Source organism: Petaurus breviceps, unplaced genomic scaffold, assembly GCF_028583685.1.
Source record: "Petaurus breviceps papuanus isolate PSGF00001 unplaced genomic scaffold, PetGlider_PUasm1.0 90977, whole genome shotgun sequence".
NCBI lineage: Eukaryota > Metazoa > Chordata > Mammalia > Diprotodontia > Petauridae > Petaurus > Petaurus breviceps.
In genome coordinates, this window is record NW_027187391.1 from 47,406,445 (window position 1) to 47,427,227 (window position 20,783).

A 20,783-nucleotide genomic window follows, 5' to 3' on the forward strand; every position below is an offset into this window, starting at 1 on the left:
ACTCAAAAACACAGTCAGTAGAAAACCAAACAGCAAAAAATAGCAGCATCGGGGCAGCCAGGTGGCTCAGCGAGTAAGAGCACCAGCCCCAGTGTTGGGATGACCTGGGGATCCAATCTGGGCTCAGATACTTAGCACCACACCCAGAAATAACTGGCCGTGTAACCTTGAGCAAGTTACTTAACCCCAATTGCTTTAAAAAAAAAATAGCAGCATCTTGGATAGTTTTAATCCGAATTTCCATCAAAGAAGATAAGAATGAGATATCAATAACAATAGCAACAGACAAAATTGTTGCTACATTACCCAAGAAATAACATTTGATTCATAACAATTTATGAATATTTTAATATTACCAAAAGCACCAAAGTTTTTTGTTGTTCTTAAGTCATTTCAGTCATGCTCAACCCTCTGTGATCCCATTTGTTTTTTTTTTTTTTTGGCAAAGATACTAGCGTGATTTGCCATTTCCTTCTCCACCTCATTTTAGAGATGAGGAAACAGGGTTAAGTGACTTGCCTAGGGCCACCAGCTACTTAGTATCTGAGGCTGGATTACAGATCTTCCTAAATTTGAACTCCAGGCCCAGTACTCTATCAGTACTAGGTGGTACAGTGGTACCACCTAGCTGCCCAATCTACAAGATACCTTTGTCATACTATCTGTTTAGGAATTATCACAAAGATGTTTTCAGTAAGGCAACAGAGGATGAACATACACCCTAACACTTTTATTCACTTATCAAAAACAATTACTTTGTCAACCTATACATCAATTTAAATAAATATTAATTATAATAGAATAACAGCAAGGTTATCAAAAGAGATTATCTTAGGGGTGGCTAGGTGGTACAATGGATAGAGCACTGGCCCTGCAGTTTGGAGGACCTGAATTTAAATCTGGCTTCAGACACTTAACATTTACTAGTAGTGTGACCTTGGGCAAGTCACTTAACCCCAATTGCCCTGCCTCCCCCTTCCAAAAAGCAAAAAAAAAAAAGAGAGATTATATATTTTTAATCAAATGACATGAAAATAATAAAGATGTAAAGATGAGAATGAAATAATACAGATCTTTCTATTGTGCTTTCTATATACCATCTCATTCAATCCTCAACTCCAGGTTGGTGATATCATTACTTCTGTTCTGTAGTTTCTGTAGGAGGAAAAGGAAATTCAGATGTTGAATGATTTTGTCCATGGTCACAAGTTAGTAAGTGACTAAGTCTCAGGTCTACTGCTATTATCTATCTATTCACTGCTATTAAATCCTGCCTACCTCAATGAAAGAAGCCAAAGGCACTTATTCAAAATATGTGTAACTAAGTTTCTGGCCCATCCACCTACCCAACCCAATCAGAATCCATAAGAGGAGCCATTTTTAAACCCCAAGTTTTATTTCTCTTCTCCAAAAGGTATCTCAATTAGACATGTGTTTTTCTAGCTACAATTCAATCATGCTGGCTAACTGACTGACAGGGTCAATCCTGGGGAGATGTCACTAAATCAACATCCCTTCAGGGTCCCTTTTCAAAAGGGAAAAAGAATCTGGCTTGGCAGCTGGCCTTGGGAGCTAAGGAGCTCAGTCTTGGTCAAAGCTGTTTCATCATCCATCATGAAGAAATGAGGGGATGTTTACACAGGGTCAGAATGACCAAGCTACTGCCCTGAACTTCCATAAGCCCCTGTGCCCCCTTGGGTCACTTTGTTTCTAAACTTAAGGTTTAATCTTAGAATAGGGACAGGAGTGGGGATGGGGAGAGGGGGGACAATGGAGAGGGTAGAAGGGGAAAATCCTGGCAGTCAGGCAGTCACAGCCAGTCTGGAAGTCACTTCAGACCCAGGAGGAGACTCAACACAATGAGCCCTCAGACCCTGCTTCTGATAGCCTCCCCATCACCTTTCCTCAAGAATGTTTTCCATTAGTCTCTTTCCATCAATATGACCTGTCAGCTCCCAAGTTTTGTTTTGAAAGGCTAAAGCTTGGTGGTTACTTCCGTCTTTCTAAACATACACATATTACAAATTAATGTCGACTTCATCCTTAAGCTAATTTGAAGTAAACACAGGCATTGATTGATTCAAAGCTGAGTAAATGAGTTCCCAGGTTCTCATTTGTCTAGGATCAGAAATGTAGAAGTGGAAAGGTCTTTCGAAGTTGTCTATTTCAAATTCCTGTGGTTTACAGCAGAGGAAACTGAGAGCTAGATTAGGAATGTGATTTACCCAAGGCCCCACAGTCTGGGAGCAGCAAAGTTGGTAGGGACCCTGAGTTTGCTGACTGTAGCCAAGACTCTTCCGACCCCGTGCTACTTGTTTATCCTTTACCAGATTAACACACACACACCTCAGATTTTAGCTACAATAACTTGGCGGTTTTGAGTCCATTTTCACTTGCCAGAATCTAAGAGGAAATAGCAAATGGGGCAGAGAAAAAGAAGGAATTTGAAATCTCTGGGGTAAGACTAGAAATTCAGAAAACCGTACAAATCAGAAGGGGGTGGGAACTCAAGGTGGTAGTGGTTTTTTTTTAAACCGAAGGGCACTTTAACTGGGGGAGAGTAGATCACTTTCTACTTCATAAACAAATGAAAAAAAGAAAACACACACACAACTTCAAGCCACATTAAGGGGATGCCTGAGTTCACCCCAAGGGAAAAAGTTTACAATGTGTAAATCTCCTCTTTCAAAGCAACCTCATTTCCATAGGCAGCTAAGTGATTACCACCTTGTAAAACAAAGGCTAAAATGCAGCCTCCCCACCTTTGAGTTATCTATTTGGTAAAAGGGAAGGCTTAGGAAAACAGCAGCTTTCCAGCTGACCACTCAGTCCAGAGGGCAGGACTGGAGGGCAACGGGATGTTCTCTGAAGGTTAGGAGTCTGCAGGACTATCAAAGAAGGCCTTCTGCTGAACTCTCTAAGGGACTCCCACAACCCCATGGGTGGTGTCTGTTCTCTCCATTCAAGTCTCTCCCTGCCAAAACGAAAAATCTCCAGCAAAAAACCCACCATCTCACCAACTATTTTAGTGACCGCAATTTACAGCTCAGCTATAAAAAGTGGGAGAACACCTGTCACCAGAATGCCAACTGCTACCTTCGTAATTGTTCTACCCCCACGCAAGAAAGTACAAGCATTGTAATTGGGCATTCGCAATCAAATTCAAAATTTAGAGCAGTGCTAAGAATAAACATTCTTTTTCAAAAGATTATGTATGCACTGATTTAAAAAAACAAAACCGAATGCTTAAATATTTGTGTAAGCCACAAGAAAACAAAAATTCATGACTGATGTGCATATTTCTTTTTCCTTTGAAGTGTAAAACCCATTTTATTTGTTCCCATCTCAGGGTACCTGTGTGACATTAAAACACTAAGACAAAAATCAAAGTATCCGTCCTTTTAAACTTGTCCAAAGAAATCAACATCTTTTTTTCTTTACCAAATAGAATGAGACCTTCAAGTTAATTCACAAAATAGCACAAAATAGATATAATAATAGCAATACAAAATACACAAATTGTTCTTTAAGCCACAAAGTTAGACATGTCCAAGGAGGTGCTATACTTTGACCCCATTTGCACTTGTGATCTCCTCAATGTGCATATACTTCTACTAAGGTAGTAGATCTCCAACCCCCCATGCCTCCTAGATGTGTATATTTCTAATTGCATATTTGTTCATTTGAAGGCAAAATTCAGTTAACAATTAGAAGCAAACAAACAAAAAAGAAACAGCCTTCAAGATCTTTAATTTGAAAATTGGGGGCAAAAGAGGTCTTCCCAGGGTTAAGTAGAAGAAGTGCCTATTGTTTTTCTCTAATCTACAATGCCACAGACCTCAGGGAGTGGGCATTGTAGATTTCAGTCCCGCCTACAAGCAATAGCCTGCGGGTGTGAGTAGAGGTGGAGGTGGAGGGGAATTGGGATCTATATTGACCTATTCTTCTTCAGTCTTTTCCTAGAAGTAGAAAAGGAGAACTGGATAGATAGTTCCCACAGTAGGGCTGTGTGTATCTGTGCAACCTAATTTTTTTTAAGAATCGAATTTTATTGAAGAGTGGCAGTAGGAGAAAAAGGATATAACTTTTGCTTCTCCCATGCCTTCTACCATAGCCAGAGGAAGAGCATCAGTACATCAATATGGGAGAAAGTATGGCAAGAACACCAGAACCAAGCAAGTGTGGTCTAGTTTGGAGAGAACATAGATTAAATAAAAGGGAATGAAAGACAGAAATTTGGCCAACTATTCCTAATAATGATAATAATCGCTCACATTTATATAGATTTTTCATCCTGGGAGATGATAAAGTATTATTGTTTCCATTTTGTGGATGAAGAAACTGAGGAACAGAAAGATGAAGTGATTGATTTGCCCAAGGCGATAGAATAATTGTTAAGAGTTGTAAATGGATGACATCTTGGAGAGGGGGGAAGAGAAGGAGGAGGAGAAAATTTGAAACTCAAAATCTTATGGAAGTCAATATTGGAAACAAAAAATAAATTTCTTTTTAGTTTAATTTTTTGCTTTTAGGAGCAGGGGAGGGAAGGGCAATTGGGGTTAAGTGACTCCATGGTCCATGGCCCATGGTCACACAGCTAGTAAGTGTTAAAGTGTCTGAAGTTGGATTTGAACTCAGGTCCTCCTGACTCCAGGGCTGGTGCTCTATTCACTGCTCCACCTAGCCGCCCCAATAAATAATTTTTTTAAAAGAGCTATAAATGGACTCCAGGTTTGTTAATGCAAAATCTATCCATTACTTTCTGTTTTTTGCTTTTTTGGAGGGGGGAGAAGGCAGGGCAATTGAAGTTAAGTGACTTGTCCAAGGTCACATGGCTAGTAAGTGTTAAGTGTCTGAGGTCACATTTGAATTCCTTCTGACTCCAGGGCCACTGCTTTATTCAATGTGGCATCTAGCCACCCCTATCCATCACTTTCTCCATCATATTAGGACCAGATTGTGGAGGGCTTTGAATATAATTGTAAGGGATGGATTGAGGGTGGAGGGTTCAGGGACCGGTCAATGAACTGGTCACTTGTTCTTAAAGCATGCTCAAATATGCTGTGCCTGGCACCCACCTTTGTGGAACCTTGGTAAGCCTGCTTGTAGAAATGGGTGAAAATGGGAGATAGAGAGGCTCTCCTCATCGAGAGCATTCCAAGGTATGTCTCTGATTCCTTTTGGCCACCAGCAAGGTGATAAAAAGTCTTTTAATTGCTGGCTGAGCCAAAACTGAGCATGGATATAAAAGGTTCCAGCTTGGTGACTATCCCTCTTCCCTGGTGGTAAGTGGGGAAAAGCTGCTGTAAGTCTCCTGGCAGAGGAAGCAGGTATTCCTGGCTGCTTTACTTTTCCACCATGGATTTTATGTGGCTCACTGTTTCTTCTCTCCTTGGTACACCTGTTCTTCCCTCTTAACAGATTATGACCTTGTGAGTGTCAAAAAGTAGGAAGACACCATTTGTCCAGCAGTCAGGTCCAATTAGGAATCAGTGCTAAGGAGCAACCTGTTTGACCTAGTCCAGCAGTGAATCCAACCAGAATCCAGCTATACTGCAACCAGAAGTGAACCTTGTAGGGGCAATATTTTGTGGCAACCACTTTTGAGAACACTCTCACAAATACCAAATGGTGGTATAGAGGAGAGAGTGCACCCCAGTTAGGGGGAGATGTTTTTGCTATACTTTTTCAGTAAATAATCCATTGTGGAATTTAATTGATATTAACTGAAAGAAATTGAGAATATCTAACAAGTTAATTCATATTGAGGAGATACTAAATGGAGGTGAGGGAGGCATAAGATATTGAAGAGGTAAAAACCCAGAATTTGGCAATAGATTGGATACATAGTTTAGAGGAAAAGAACAGGGTCAAAAGTGACTGTAAGCTTAAGAGCCTCAAAGCTCTATGTATTAACAGTGTGATAAAGCAAGGGATGGGGGTGGGAGCGGGGAGCTAAGACTTAATGCAGCTTTGAATAAGATGGGGATGTGAATTTCGTCCTGCTGTTTGTGCCTACTCCTAGTCAGACCTCTGATACACGCTGTTCTAGGCACAGTTTATGAAGCTTTGATAAATTGGAACATATCAAGGGACAACCAGAATGATGAGGACTGGAGACAGCTAGGGACCACAAGGAATTGAGAACTACAATTGGAGTCAGAAAGATTTGAATTCAAATCCTGCTTTAAAACACTTAATAACTGTGTGACCCTAGGCACATTGCTCAATTTACACTTCTATAAAATGGGGATAATAGCATTACCAATCTTGTCTACAGAGTTGTTTCGAGTATAGAATGAGATAACATGTAAAGTGCTTTGTTAGCTTTAAAGGACAATGTAACTGTTAGCTATTGCTAGTATTATTAGAAAGCAACATGCTATTAAAGAAATGATTGAAGAAACTGAAGATATAGAAAAGACTGGAGAAGATCAAGGAAGATTTGTGGAAGTTTAATAAGGCTGTGGAGAGATTAGATTTGTTCTGCTTGGCCCTAGAGAACAGAATTGGTAGAAATGGGGTAAAAGGTGCAGAAAGATGAACCTTTTGTAAAAGAAAAATTCTTTAAAAAAATTAATAATTAGAGATATTCACAAATGGAAGGGGCTGCTTCAGGAGGTAATGGATTCCCCATTACTAGATGGATGTAAGCAGAGCTTGGATTACTAAATAGTAGTAGTTCTCACAGTATGGCCTTGGAATGATCTGGAAGGTCAATACTTTTTTTAAAAATATAATGAGATTTTTAAAATTATTAATATTATTAACTAATAATATTTTAATATATTAAGATTTTATGGTAAACTATCAATAGATATACCTACATAAACAAAAACTCTTGGGGGGGAGTCCTTAATAATTTTTAAGAGTGTGATGAGATTCTGAGGCCAAAAATTCGAGAACCCTTGCTCTAAAGGCTGAATTAGATGACCTTTGATGTTCTTTCTTACTCTTGAGATTTGTTGATTCCTTACTAAAAACAGAAAATTTAGGAGGAAGGCTAGGTTTAAGGGAGACGTTTAATGGGAAGGTTTAAGGTAGGTAACAAGAGTAGATAGATCACTGGATTTGGAGTCAGGAAAACCTGAGTTCAGATTCTTGCCTCAGACATTTACTGTGTAACCATGGGCAAGTAACTTAACATCTCTGTGCCTTGGTTTCCTCATCTGTAAAATGAGGAAGGCCCTTAAGGTCCCTCCTAGTTCTAAATCTATGCTCCTTTGGGTTCAATTTTGGACATGTTGAATCTGAAATTTGGGTGGGATGTATATGTTTGTGTTCAATTTTGGACACACTGAATTGAAAATTCCAGTGAGATGTATATAGGTGGAAATGACAAGCAGACAGTTAAGAGATATGTTAGATCTCTGTGGAGAAGTTGAAAGTAGGGACATATGGGGCAACTAGGTGGTGCAGTGAGTAAAGCGCTGGCCCGGAGTCAGGAGGACCCGAGTTCCGTTCTGACCTCAGACACTTAACACCCACACACAAAAAAACTAGCTGTGTAACCTTGGGCAAGTTACTTAACCCCAATTGTCCTGCTTTCCCCCCTCCAAAAAGCAAAAAATTAAAAATTAAAAAAACCAACAACTAGTCAGAATGTTAAGGAGATAACCATCACAGAGGGTACAGTGTCATGGAAACCAAAGGAGGAAGGGTGGTCAGCAACGTCAAATACTACAGAAAGACCAAGAAGAATGACAAAAGAAAAAAAAAAGCCACTGGATTCTATAGTGAGGTCATTAGTGACCTTTGAGAGAGCTGTTTCAGTACAGTATGATTGAGTGGTTGGTGAGTAAAGAGGCAATGAGGTGAGAGCAGTCATTCTAGGAATCTGGTTATGAAGGGCAGGTAAGATATTGAGGAGGTAGTAGAGACAAGGGTAGGTTTGGGCTTTTTTTGTTTTTAGACTAGTGGAGATGTGAGCATGTTTAAAGACTTAAGGGCAAGGGATCAGGGTAAAGAGAGAAACTGAAAATGCCTGAGATGCACTTGTACTTCCCACCTCTGGACAGGGAAGTAACAGAGCATAGATATAGAATGAAAAACATTTTAGACATAACAAGTATGACACAAATTGGTTTTGTTTCATTATATTTATTTGTTCCAAGGGACAGCTTTTGTTGGTGGAGAGGTGAGGATGAGTTGTGTGACTGTGAGCAAGTCACTTGACCTCTCAGTTTCTTCATCTGTAAAATTGGGAAATTGGACTGAGTGGCCCCTAAGGTCCAGGTCCCTTCCAGCTCTAAATATATGATCCTTTTAATTCAAATTTTTTTGCTTTTTTTTTTTTGGAGGGGGGAAGGCTGGGCAGTTGGGGTTAAGTGACTTGCCCAAGATCACACGGCTAGTAAGTTGTAAGTGTCTGAGGCTGGATTTGAACTCAGGTCCTCCTGACTCCAGGACTGGTGCTCTAATCACTGCGCCACCTAACCAACCCTTTTTAATTCAATTTTGGACATAGTGAATTTGAAGTTCTGGTGAGATATACAGGTAGAAATGTGAATGGTGGATAGTGAAGCAAAAAAAAAAAAAGGAAAGAAAAGTCACAGGGCTGGGTAATCTGCAGCCTCAAGTGTGGTCCTTTGATTGAATCCGAACTTCACAGAATAAATCCCCTTAATAAAAGGATTTGTTCTGTAAAACTTGGACTTAGTCAAAGGGCTACAACCAAGGACCCAGAAGGCCACATGTGGCCTTGAGGTTACAGGTTCCCAACTCCTGAAAAAAGGAAAGAACCACCAAAAAGGGTAAATGTTACAAAATTAATAAGAAATAAGCTGGTTGTGAAAGAAGATGTACAAGAAAATATATTCACCCCACCCCATGGCAGAGGTAGAAGGTCCACTAGTGTTGTATATTGCACATTCAGACTTTTCTGATGTATTGATCAGTTATGATGATTCCCCTCCCCCCCTTTTTTTGTCTTTACAAATTTATTTTTGTATATGGGATAACTCCCTGGGAGGAGGAAGGATATTCTCTGGGGGAAATTATCATGATTAAAAAAAGGAAAATACATCAATAAAAACTTAATTTAAAAAATCATGACCATCCCACAAAATCTAAAATTTATGGTGATATATCCCTCCCATGGCTTTAGTTATCGTCTCTTTGCATGTGATTCCCAACTCTGTCTCCAGCCCTGACCTTTCTTCTGAATTCTAGTCTCCCACCTTGCTAGCTATCAGGAGATCTCTTTCTAAATGATCTATCCTCTGAGAATCACAATGTCTAAAACTCCAGTTTCTTTTTATTCCCCCATGCATGCTTCTCCTTTTGACTTTACTACTTCTGTCAAGGGCACCATCATCTACCCACTCTTCCATGTTGGAAATCTGAGGGTTGTTTTCACTATTCCTTCTCCATCACATCCAAACTCTAACCACTTCTTACTTATAGAACCTCTGCAACATCTATCCCTTCAGGGGGCAGAGCCAAGATGACAGAGTAAAAGCAGGAACTTAGCCGAGCTCCCCCTCCAACCACCTCCAATACCTGTAAAATATGACTCTAAACAAATTTTAGAGCTACAGAACCCACAAAGTGACAGAGAGAAACAAATCCCCTGCTGAAGGCAGCATGGAAGGCCAACAGGAAAGGTCTATCACACCAAACAGGGAGCCTAGTGCAGTCCTGCATGAGCTGCCAAGGCCCAGGCCTGGGGTGGCCCCAAACATGGACACAGACTAGTGAGAGCAGACTTCAGGACAGTCAATCAGCAGCAGCTGTGGCAGTTTCCAGAATTATCAACCCACAGAAGCCAAAGAGAAAGTAAAAGGTCAGCAGGGAGCTCTGTTGGAACTGGGTGGAGAAGAGTGTGGTCTGGCCCCTGCCCACGGGGATGAGAGGTGGTGGAAGTGTGGTAACGTGTGGCTGCCTCCAGAGCTCCTGGCCTGCAGATAGGAGGGGAACCAAGCCACCATTCAGAGGGTAATCACTCTTTCTTTGACCTGTTGGATCTGGGTTGCAGTCTTGGGTAGTGGTCCTGGGGTGTAGGGCCAATGTGCTAGAGCTTGTGGTGGCTATAGAGAGAGTGCCCTCCTTATAGTTCTCACAACTGTGAAAACTCCAGAAATTTGGGACACAGCTTCTCTCCACTCTGGAAGCAAGTTCTACTGTGGCAAAGAGCTCAAAAGTCAAGTAATTGGCTGGCAAGATGAGCAAGCAGAGGAAGCACAATCAGACCATACAATCCTTTTTTGGGTACAAAAAGGATCAAAACATGGAAACAGAAGAAATCAAAACTCTTGCATCAAAAGCTTCCAAGAGGAGCTCAAGAAGGATTTTGAAAATCAAGTAAGAGAAGTGGAGGAAAAATTGGGAAGAGAAATGATAATGATGCAAGAAAATCAGGAAAAGCAAGTCAACAATCTGCTAAAGGAGATCCAAAAAAATACTGAAGAAAATAACACCTTAAAAAATAGACTAACTCAAATGGCAAAAGAGACCTAAAAAGTCAATGAGGAGGATCCCTTAAAAAGCTGAATTGCCCAGATGGAAAAGGAATTTTGAAAACTCATTGAAGACAATAATTCCTTCAAAATTAGATTGGAGCAAATGGAAGCTAATGACTTTATAAGAAATCAAGATACTATAAAACAGACCCAAACACGTGAAAAAACAGAAGGCAATGTGAAATATCTCATTGGAAAAACCACTGACCTAGAAAATAGATCCAGGAGAAATAATTTAAAAATTATTGGACTACCTGAAAGCCATGATAAAAAAGAGACCCTAGAAATCATCTTTCAAGAAATTCTTGGGGCGACCAGGTAGCACAGCGAGTAAGAGTACCGGCTCCAGTGTCGAGATGACCTGGGGATCAAACCTGGGCTCAGATACTCAGCACCACACCCTCCCCCAAAAAAATAACTGGCCGTGTAACCTTGAGCAAGTTACTTAACCCTGATTGCTTAAAAAAAAAAGAAATTCTCAAGGAAAATTGCCCTGATATTCTAGAACCAGAGGGCAAAGTAGAAATTGAAAGAATTCACCAATCGCCTCTTGAAAGAGATCCCAAAAAGAAAACTCCTAGGAATATCATGGCCAAATCCCAGAGTTCCCAGGTCAAGGAGAAAATATTACAAGCTGTTAGGAAGAAACAATTTGAGTATTGTGGAAACACAATCAGCATAACACAAGATCTAGCAGCTTCTATTTTAAGGGATCAAAGGGCTTAGAATATGATATTCTGGAGATTAAAAGACCTAGGAATAAAACCAAGAATCACCTACCCAGCAAAACTGAGTATAATACTTCAGGGGTTGTTGAAAAAAACCAGAAATGAACAGAAAATTTGACTTTCAAATATAAGAAGCAAGAGAAGCATGAGAAGGTAAACAGGAAAAAGAAATCATAAGAAACTTTTTAAAGTTGAACTATTTACATTCCTATATGAAAAAACGATAATTGTAACTCATAAGACTTTTCTCAGTATGAGGTTAGTTGAAGGGAATATTTATGTATATATATATATGTATACATACATATATGTATAGGAGGGTATATGTGTGTATAGATACATATGTGAGTGTGTGCATATATGTGTGTACATGTATATGTAGACAAAGGGTACAGGTTCAGTTGAATAGGAAGGGATAATATCTAAAAAAATAAAATTAAGAGGTGAGAATATAATGGGAGGAGAAAGGGAGAGATAGAATAGGATAAATTATCTCATATGAAAGAGGCAAGAGAAAACTGTTACAATGGAGGGGAAGAGCAGAAAGGTGAAAGGGAATGGATCAACCTTACTCTCATTGAATTTGGCTTAAGGAGGAAATAACATAAACACTCAAGTGGGTATCTTGCCCTATAGGAAAGTAGGGGGGAAGGGCATAAGAAGGAGAATGATAGAAAAGAGGGCAGATAGGGGGAGAGAGTAGTTAGAAGCAAACACTTTTGAAAAGGAACAGGGTCAAAGTAGAAAATAGAATAAGTGGGGGGCAGATAGGATGGAGGGAAATATAGTTAGTCTCTCACAATATAACTACTATGGAAATGTTTTGTGTAACTACACATGTACAACCTACATTGAATTGCTTGTCTTACCAGTAGGGGTGGATGAGGAGGGAAGAATCTGGAAATCAAAGTTTTAAAAGCAAATGCTTAAAAAAAATTGCTTTTTTTTTTTTACATGCAACTGGGAAATAAGGTATTCAGGCACTGGGGTATAGAAATCCATCCTGCCCTACTAAAAAGTTGGGGGGGATGGGGAGGGTATAAGAGAGAGCAGATTGGGGGAAGGGGTATTCAGTAGGCTCCATATCTTGGGGTTAGGGGTAGGGGAAAGCCGGGGAGAAAATTTGTAACCCAAAATTTTGTGGAAATGAATGTTGCAAACCAAAAATAAATAAACAAAAGATAAAAAATACCCACCTCTCCCTTCAGTTCAATCCTTTCTACCCCTATTGCCACTTCCTTAATGTAAGCCCTCATTTGCCATCTACCTGTATTTTTGCATTTGTTTCCTTCACAGGTCTTCCAGACTCCATTCTCTATTCTCCTTCCCCCACCAAGTCTATCCTATATACCCCTGACAGTTTAATCTTCATTAGACATACATCTAGTTGTGTCATTCATCTGCTCAATCATCTTGACTACAGAGTCAAAGGCAAACTTCTTTTCCTGGTAGTCAAAGCACATCACAATGTGACAACATTCTTCATTTTCCAGCTTGTTGCACCCCTTTGAACTTTTCCATCGTGACCTTGGAATTTTTCCATCCTGCAGGATCACATCAGTCCCAGAACTCACTCTCTGCCTTGGGAGGGCAACCCTCTGATTAGAGAAGGGAATGGAGAACTCCTCCCTAAACCTCCATTTAAGGAGGGTACCAAGGTCAGCCATCTCTTCATTTCCCACTGGCTGCACTCTTTTCCTTCCCTCCCCTATTTCAGCTTCCTTTTGGGTGTCCTATCCTGTAAGAGCATAGGCTCCTTCAGGGTAGGAGCTTCTTTTTCTTATTTGTATGCCCAGCACATTGATCAATATCTGGCATGTTCTTGTTGCTCAGTTGTGTCTGACTCTTTGTGATCCCATCTAGGGTTTTCTTTGCAAAGGTACTGATGTGGTTCACCACCTCCTTCTCCAGCTCATTTTACAGATGAGGAAACTGAAGCAAATAGAATTAAGTGACTTGCCCAGGGTCACACAGCTATTAAGTGTCTGAGACCGGATTTGAACTCAGGAAGATGAGTTTTCCTGACTCCAGACCCAGCAATATCTACTTTGCCCCTAGTTGCTATATCTGGCACATAGCAGGTGCTTAAGAAATGTTTATTGACTAATATTCTAGTCTAGGGGTAGGAAACCACATGTGGCCCACTAGGTCCTCAAGTGTGGCCCTTTAAATCCAAACTTCACAGAACATATCCCCTTAATAAAAGGATTTGTTCTACAAAACAAAAAAATTCTAAAAAAAAAAGTTGGAAGGCTGCATCCAAGGACCCAGAAAGTCACATGGGGCCTCAAGGCCACAGGTTCCCCATCCCATGCTTATTTCATATTGCTCTTCTCCATATAGTCTAACTGGACTACTCTTTGCCCCTCAAACATGTTCTCACTTTCCCTCCAGTGCCTTTGCTCATGCTTTGCTCATCCCCAAGCCAGGAATGTCTCTTGCCCCCCTCCCTCCCTTCACATGTTAAGTGCTTTCCCATCTGTTAAAGTTTCACTCAAATATCACCTTTTGAATGAAGGTCTGATCCTCCCTATTGGCCATGATTGGTTTTCTCCCATAATACTTTGCTTTGTCCTTCTCTAGTACATTTGTTGTATAATGTTTCTCGTATTAGTTATCTATGTCCACTTTATTCTCTACTAGCTTATCAATATGATGAGGGAGGAATAAAGTCTAATTAGAATTTTATATTTTATTCAGTACTTAATACAATACACACAATAAAGATCTGTCAAATGAATAGTAGCTCTAACTTTAGTGGCTCTCCTTGAGTAATTTAAGTACAGATCTGAAATCCTCTGTACTAGACTAAAAATCAAGCTGATTTCTTGGGTTTAGAGACTTCACACAGGACTTCAGCAACTTTAGAGGTAACTATGATACCTTGGAAAAAATACTGAATTTCAGTCAGATCTGTGTAGGATCACAGATATGCTACTTGTTATCCCCATGACCTTGGAAAGTTTCTCTTAGCTTTCTCATTGTTGCATTGAGGACTTCCTCTAAATGTCTTGTGAGGTTGTGGGGAGGTGCAAATTAATTGGAAAAAAAAATCCAAAAAACAAAAGTAAACCCCTTTATGAATAAAGGCTAGCCAAAGTCGGTTCTAAGTCTAGAGTAAGCTTTGTTATACAATAAACATTAGGGTTTTAGAATATGAACAAAGGAACCAAAGTAATCAGAAAACAAAGAATAAAAGGTACTGAGAAGTACTTACTTTTAAGGGTCACATAGTTTTTGTAGTACCTTAGATCTCAGAAGAATTATGGAAGTAATTACAATAATCCCTAAAGCAGACTTTCTTTTGAAGGTCAGCTCAAACATTACCTTTGTATGGGGGTGGGGTGGGGGTGGGGCTTTCCTAATATACTGAGTGCCCTGCCCCTCAAACTGCTAGTATCTTCCTTCAAAAATACTTTGTATTTATTGTGTATGCTTGTATAAATATGTAATGTCTCCACCAATAGGATGCAAGCTATTTCAAATCAGGGACTGTTCTATTTTTTCTCTTTGTAGCATACTGTCTGACTTACAGTAGACACTTTAAAATGTCTATTGATTGCTTGCTATTCATATTATGCCGGAAGATTCTTATCTGCTTTCTCTTGCTATGGTTCTTTTCTGGGTGTCTTCTTTAGCCTATGTATAATTCTGCCCTAAATAACTTGCACAATATTCCCTCACTCTTTTAATATTTCTTCTCCTCTTATTTCACTATAAATGCAAGTATGTCTATGACTTTTATCAAAGAATTGGGGAAATGAGCATAGGATTAATAGAAAAAGACATGACAATATCAAATGAAAAATCATTTAGATAAAACATTAATTACTTAGTACTTGATAGAAAAAATATTTCACTCAGAAAAATGAAATTGATCATATTTTAACAGGTAGGAAACAAGAAATTATAGATGTGGAAGTTATGCATGAATTAGCTGTCTATGTATAATCAGTCCTCTGGTTTGTTATAGCAAAGATTAATAAAAGCTAGAGAGGGCGAGCATTTCAAACAAGTACAACCTGATCTGTTTCAAAGAGTTTTTGATGACCTGGCAGAAATTTGGTTTAGTCCAACATCTGACAACATAAATACCACAATAAACTCCAAATGGACACATGTCTCAGATTCATGGTTTATGGTCACACCATAAACAAATTAGAGGAGAAAAAAGATACCTTTCACAGCTATGGGAAGATTTTTTTTTTTTTTGGCCAAACAAGGGAGAGAAAGGATTATAAAGGATAAAATAGAAAATTTTTGTTACAGAAAGTTGAAAAGCTTCTGCATAGGCAAAATCAATGCAAACAAAATTAGAAGAAAAATGTTAACTGAGAAAAAATCTTTGAAACAAATTTCTCTGATAAAGGTCTGATATACAAGGAATATTCAAGAGTACCAATTCAAATATATAAGAATAAGGTCTATTCCACTATAGATATATGGTTAAAGTATATGCCATTCTCAAGGGAAGAAACCAAAGCTATCAATATCAATGTGAAAAAATTATAAATATCAATAAAAATATGAGAAATATAAATTAAAACAATTCTGAGGTTCTACCTCATCCCATTGTCAAGTGACAAAAATGGAAAATAGCAATTGTTGGAGGGACTATGGGAGGAGGCATACTAATATTCCATCTTTGGGAGATCTATGTAATGGTTTAGCCATTCTAGAAAGCAATCCATTGCTAGACTGTAAGCTTCTTGAGGGCAGGGGTTACTTCATTTTTGTCTTTGTATCCCCACATGCTAGCATAATGCCTGGCAAATGGCCAATGAATAATTGTTAAATGATTTTGAGTTGAAAAAGTGATGCTTTCTAATAGTTGTTCAGTGGTTTCAGAGGTGTGCGACTCTTAGTGAGCCCATTTGGGTTTTCTTGGCAAAGATGCTAGAATGGCATTTCCTTCTCCAGCTCAATTTACAGATGAGGACCTAAAGCAAACAGGGTTAAGTAACTTGCCCAGGGTTACATAGCTAGTAAGTGTCTGAGGCTAGATTTGAACTCAGGAAGATGAGTCTTTTTGATATTAGGCCCTGGCACTCTATCCCCTGCACTACCTAGTTGCTTCTTCTCCCCTTTCTAAAACACTAGCGTACAAAATTTAAAACATTTTGAACTGACTTTAAGTTAAATTTGTTTACATTTAGTTGTTTCTAGATATCTAAATAGTACAATAAATTGCTTTTCTCCAAAATCTTATCCTTCAGTGTAGCTAATGGGTAATTAAACTAACTAATATAAACTTTATTCGTTTTCCAGCTTACTAGAAGATTTGTTACAAAAAACAAAACAACAGTTCTCTTAGGACAGAACACCTGTTTGAGTAGCTTTACTAATTACAGACCAGTCCAGAAAAGGAGGCCAAGGCCCATAGTCCAGCAGAAAGATTAGATACAGTTACTCCATAAAACAACTATTTAGTAGAAAGAGAGCCTGGAGAGAGGAGCAGTCATAGGCATAACTAAATGGGCACCTTCAGTGAAAAGAAATTCCTGAAGTCACTTTCAATTTCATTAGCATAAGAAACAGGAGTAATTGATCACTCCACAGTCTCCCAAGTGCCAAAATCCACCATTCATGGAAATTAAGTTTTGATAAGAAGCCTAAATCTTCCCCTAAATCCTTTCAGATTTAGGCAAAGATTTCCAGACCTTCTTAGAAGTAAGAAGGAACATGGTAACATTACAGGTGCTCAGAATATCACTATTACAGTAAGTTTGTCAGTCATTAAAAAAAATACATAGATGGAAAGAAATCTAACTGGCAGTTCCTTACAGTGACTCAAATGTCTCATTTTAACATAAGGCTTCTTTTTTCTTTAGTGAAAGAAATTTCCAACATCTGTTCAAACTTTTGAAGGATGCTTTATTTTATAATCTCATAAATTATGTATGTGTCAGATCAGCATATTTGTCAGTTTCTAACTTAATACAAACAGTTAAACTTACCTGAATCCAGCATTTAACAAAAATTTTCTACAACTTGTGCTATTTAGTATAACACACACATATTAAAGTAATGAATGGACATCATTTTCCCACGTGCTTAATCCCTTCCTTTTCCTACAACAAATGTTAAGATAAGAAAAATGTGATCAATAATACTACCATACCACACTGCCAAAACTTTCCCTTTTATTTATTATTTTGGGGATAGGTTATTCCTAGAAAACTAGGAAGCAAACAGCTACAAAGTCACACAGCCTCTTGGCTAAATATTTTTGAATACTAAACATTTTCAACCAGTAAATAATTGAGAGGGTTAAGAATTTACTCCAGTTACCCTCACCTTTGTTACTACCAATTTCATCTTTTTGAACAATATTAGCCTTATCATGACATTCATCACTACTGAATGAAAAGGATTCTAAAGCCTGAATATAATTCAGTGGGGAATTCTGATGAAAGACTAACTGTTAGTTGAAATATTTATGTTAGTGTTTGTTTGCTGCTACATTTTTTCTCCCATGTGATTTTATCTTAAATTAGCTTATCCTCATCAATACAAAAGTGCTTAACTTGCTTCCTCCCCTCAAAAGGCTCTTGGGAGAAAGTTCTACCAAAGAGTTTGTTTGTGAAAACTTGCATTGATGACAAAATTGACAGAATGGTCAGCAGACAGAAAGTCAGCACAGGCCCTTTCCCTTTTCAAGGAGAGGAAGTAATGGGGAAACATTTGATGAACAGCAATGGGTATAATCCAAACACAGGCACACCTATTTTGTACTCAAAGGTGCACATTCCAAAGACCAAAAAACACAAAATAGACTATACCAAACCAAAACATCTCTTCTCTCCCCTGAAAAAATCCTCAGCCCAAACAAACCTTTCTTACATTGCACTGTGTGTTATAGGGAAAAAACATCAACAAAACCACAACAACCCATACCTTTCCCTAAAATGTGAAGCCTCAGTTAAAATGTAGGAGGGGGACTTCAATTAAAGAAGTAAAAATTATTTGAGTTCATCACATTTCCTCCAACTTGGTTTAATTAAATAATAACCTGGATTGGTATTGGTGGATCCCAGACCCCTACTACTTAGTACTGAAATTACATGATAATTGTCACTGAAGGCTTTCAGTCCTTCCAAAAAGCACTGTGAGATTTTGGAATGTGACAAAGAACAAGACAGTTGACATTTGGAAAGTGGTAAGAAAGTCTTCATTTTCAAATGGTCAAGAGTAAATGGGCTTGGGCTTTAAAAAACCTGCCAATCAATTTCACCTCCGGCTGGACTTGGGGGGCAAGGTGGGGAAAGGCTGTTTAGTTTGTCCCACAAAATAACAAAAAGCCTAAATGAGACCTGGGATAATCAATTTGGACCCAACTCAAAAGAAAAGAATGGCTTCTTGAGGAATTGATCACTGGGTCCAGTAGGCAACGAAGAAGTAAAAGAAGACCAAATCTACACCAGAAACAGACATAGCTCAATTATGGGGGCAATTAAAAGAATAGCACTACAAAGAGACCAGTTCAACCCTCACAGTATACTGGGCTTTACATCTCTCTAATACATTTATCAAATAATCTTGTGTGCTATGGTTTATCTGTTTGGGTCTTAATCATTCTACTAGACATTAAGCTCTAGGAGAACAAAGTTTGATGGTATCTTATCTTAACTTTGTGACTCCACCAGCATGAAACTATACTCTGCACACAGGAGATGTTTAATAAATGTTTAGTGAATGACTGAGTACATGCATGCATGCATGTGTGCCCAATGAGTTCAGCAATTCACTTATATCTTTGCTAGTGTTTCATCCCAAATTTTTGTACAAAAAAAAGAAATAAAGAAATAAAGAAAAATTAAGAAATAAAGCAAGCTGCCACCTCCTTCCTTACCTTTCTATCTCTTCTGTACCCAGTGATCTGATTGACTTGGGAAAGGAGTTTGACTATTCAACAATGAACATAGCTATTAAAAAATAATTACATTAAATGACATTTTGTATCTTTTGCAGGTTTATAAAGAGGTTTCCTCAGGACCGTGAGGTTGATGGTACCAATACAACTAGAAGTAACCCTTACACAGATTACTTCAAATACAATTTTGCAATACAGGAGAAGTGTTAAAGTTACTGAAAGTTGTGAAATTTCTGAGATGTATTGCAACTCTATGGAGCATGTTTTACTTAAGATTGAGCCTCCACATGTGGGCAAATATCTTAAGTTCAATCTAAATGTTTGGAATCAAAGAATGTAAAAGCTGGAAGGGTTCTCTGACACTCATCACTCTATACATGAGGAAACTGAGGCCAATAGAGGTAAAGTCTTTACCAAAAAATAAGAAAAAAAGTCTTAAATGAGACCTGGGATGACCAATCTGGACCCACCTCAAAAAAATAGAATGAACCAAGATCAAATAGTCAGTTTAGTGACAGTTTTAGGACCAAAACCCAGGTCTCCTGACTTCCAGGCCAGCATGCTTTCAAGCATATCACATGCTTATGTTCCTAGCTACAGCCAGAATGGAATCACATGAGAGGGGATCATTTGATTTTCCATAACTTGTCATCCACTAACTTAAACAAATGAAAACAGAAAAATAAATTACTCCCCCAAGAGAAAGGGTGAGCTAATGAATTTCTCCCTTTGTGGAAGTGGGAAACTACACACATATATTACATATACACATACACAATATATATCTATGTACATCTCTGTGTATATATACATCTACCTATACACACATGCAATATACATACCCATCTATTCACACATGCATGTGTGTATTGTCCAGTAACTATTTGGCCTTACATTGAATTCACTGGTGATTTTGCTCCATTTCCCCCACCTCACCCACCTCAAGCATTGTTTAATTTCTTTATTACATAGTTGCTGTTGTTTCATTTGCTGAACTGCCTTTTCTCCTTCTATTTTGTCCTTTGTTACAAACCTCTCTGGGTAAGAGAGGAAGTGATAAGACAGAAGTGGAGGTGATGGTAAAATAAATAATAAATGTAAAAATTTAAGATAAATTTTTAAAAAGAAGTGACCTAAAATTAGTCCAAAGCATTAAAATCTAAAAGACCCATCAATATGTAAGTCATTTTTTAAACAATTATTTTCTAAATGGTCCAGAGGAAACCCAGACACTGGTTGCTCTTACTCCAGGCCTAAAGTTGCAAGGGAGCCATAATGGAAGTGGAAAGATCAGCCTCCAGTCACAGGACAAAAAAAAAATAGAGGAAGGGAAAGTGTGGCTTTTTCTCTGGATAATCTAGAAGTACCCAACTCAGAGTTCAGTCAGGGTTCTCAAATAAATGTTTTTTTTTTTAATGTCCTAGAATGGAAAAAAGGTAAAAACTGAAGTTTTTAGAATCATTCCTACATTTGCCAAGTGTTCAAGATTCCTTAATGCTGCAAATAATAAAACTCCCTCTTTATAAGATAGACATTTGAAGTTGGTAAAAAAAAACAACAACAAACAACAACCAACCAGTTCCATTTAAAAAAATTAATAAACTAATCAATCTAAGAAAAGAAACACTCAGAGTGGGTGCTCTAGAGTCTCTAGTTTCTAACTAGTTCCCCAGAAGGTAAAGCGCCAAACTCCTCCCATCTTCCTATAGTTAACTGTTAAAT

The 20,783-nt window shown here is 38.4% G+C and overlaps 1 long non-coding RNA gene across 1 annotated transcript in view; it reads right to left on the bottom strand.

Annotated features, from left to right (window-relative positions):
* Positions 1-1,000: 1,000 nt before the first annotated feature.
* The window catches only part of LOC138153299 (uncharacterized), a 32,360-nt gene continuing 12,577 nt past the window's right edge, over positions 1,001-20,783 (bottom strand). The window contains exon 3 of the long non-coding RNA XR_011166331.1: positions 1,001-1,155. This is a non-coding gene — a long non-coding RNA (uncharacterized lncRNA). The remainder of the gene's footprint in view (positions 1,156-20,783) is intronic.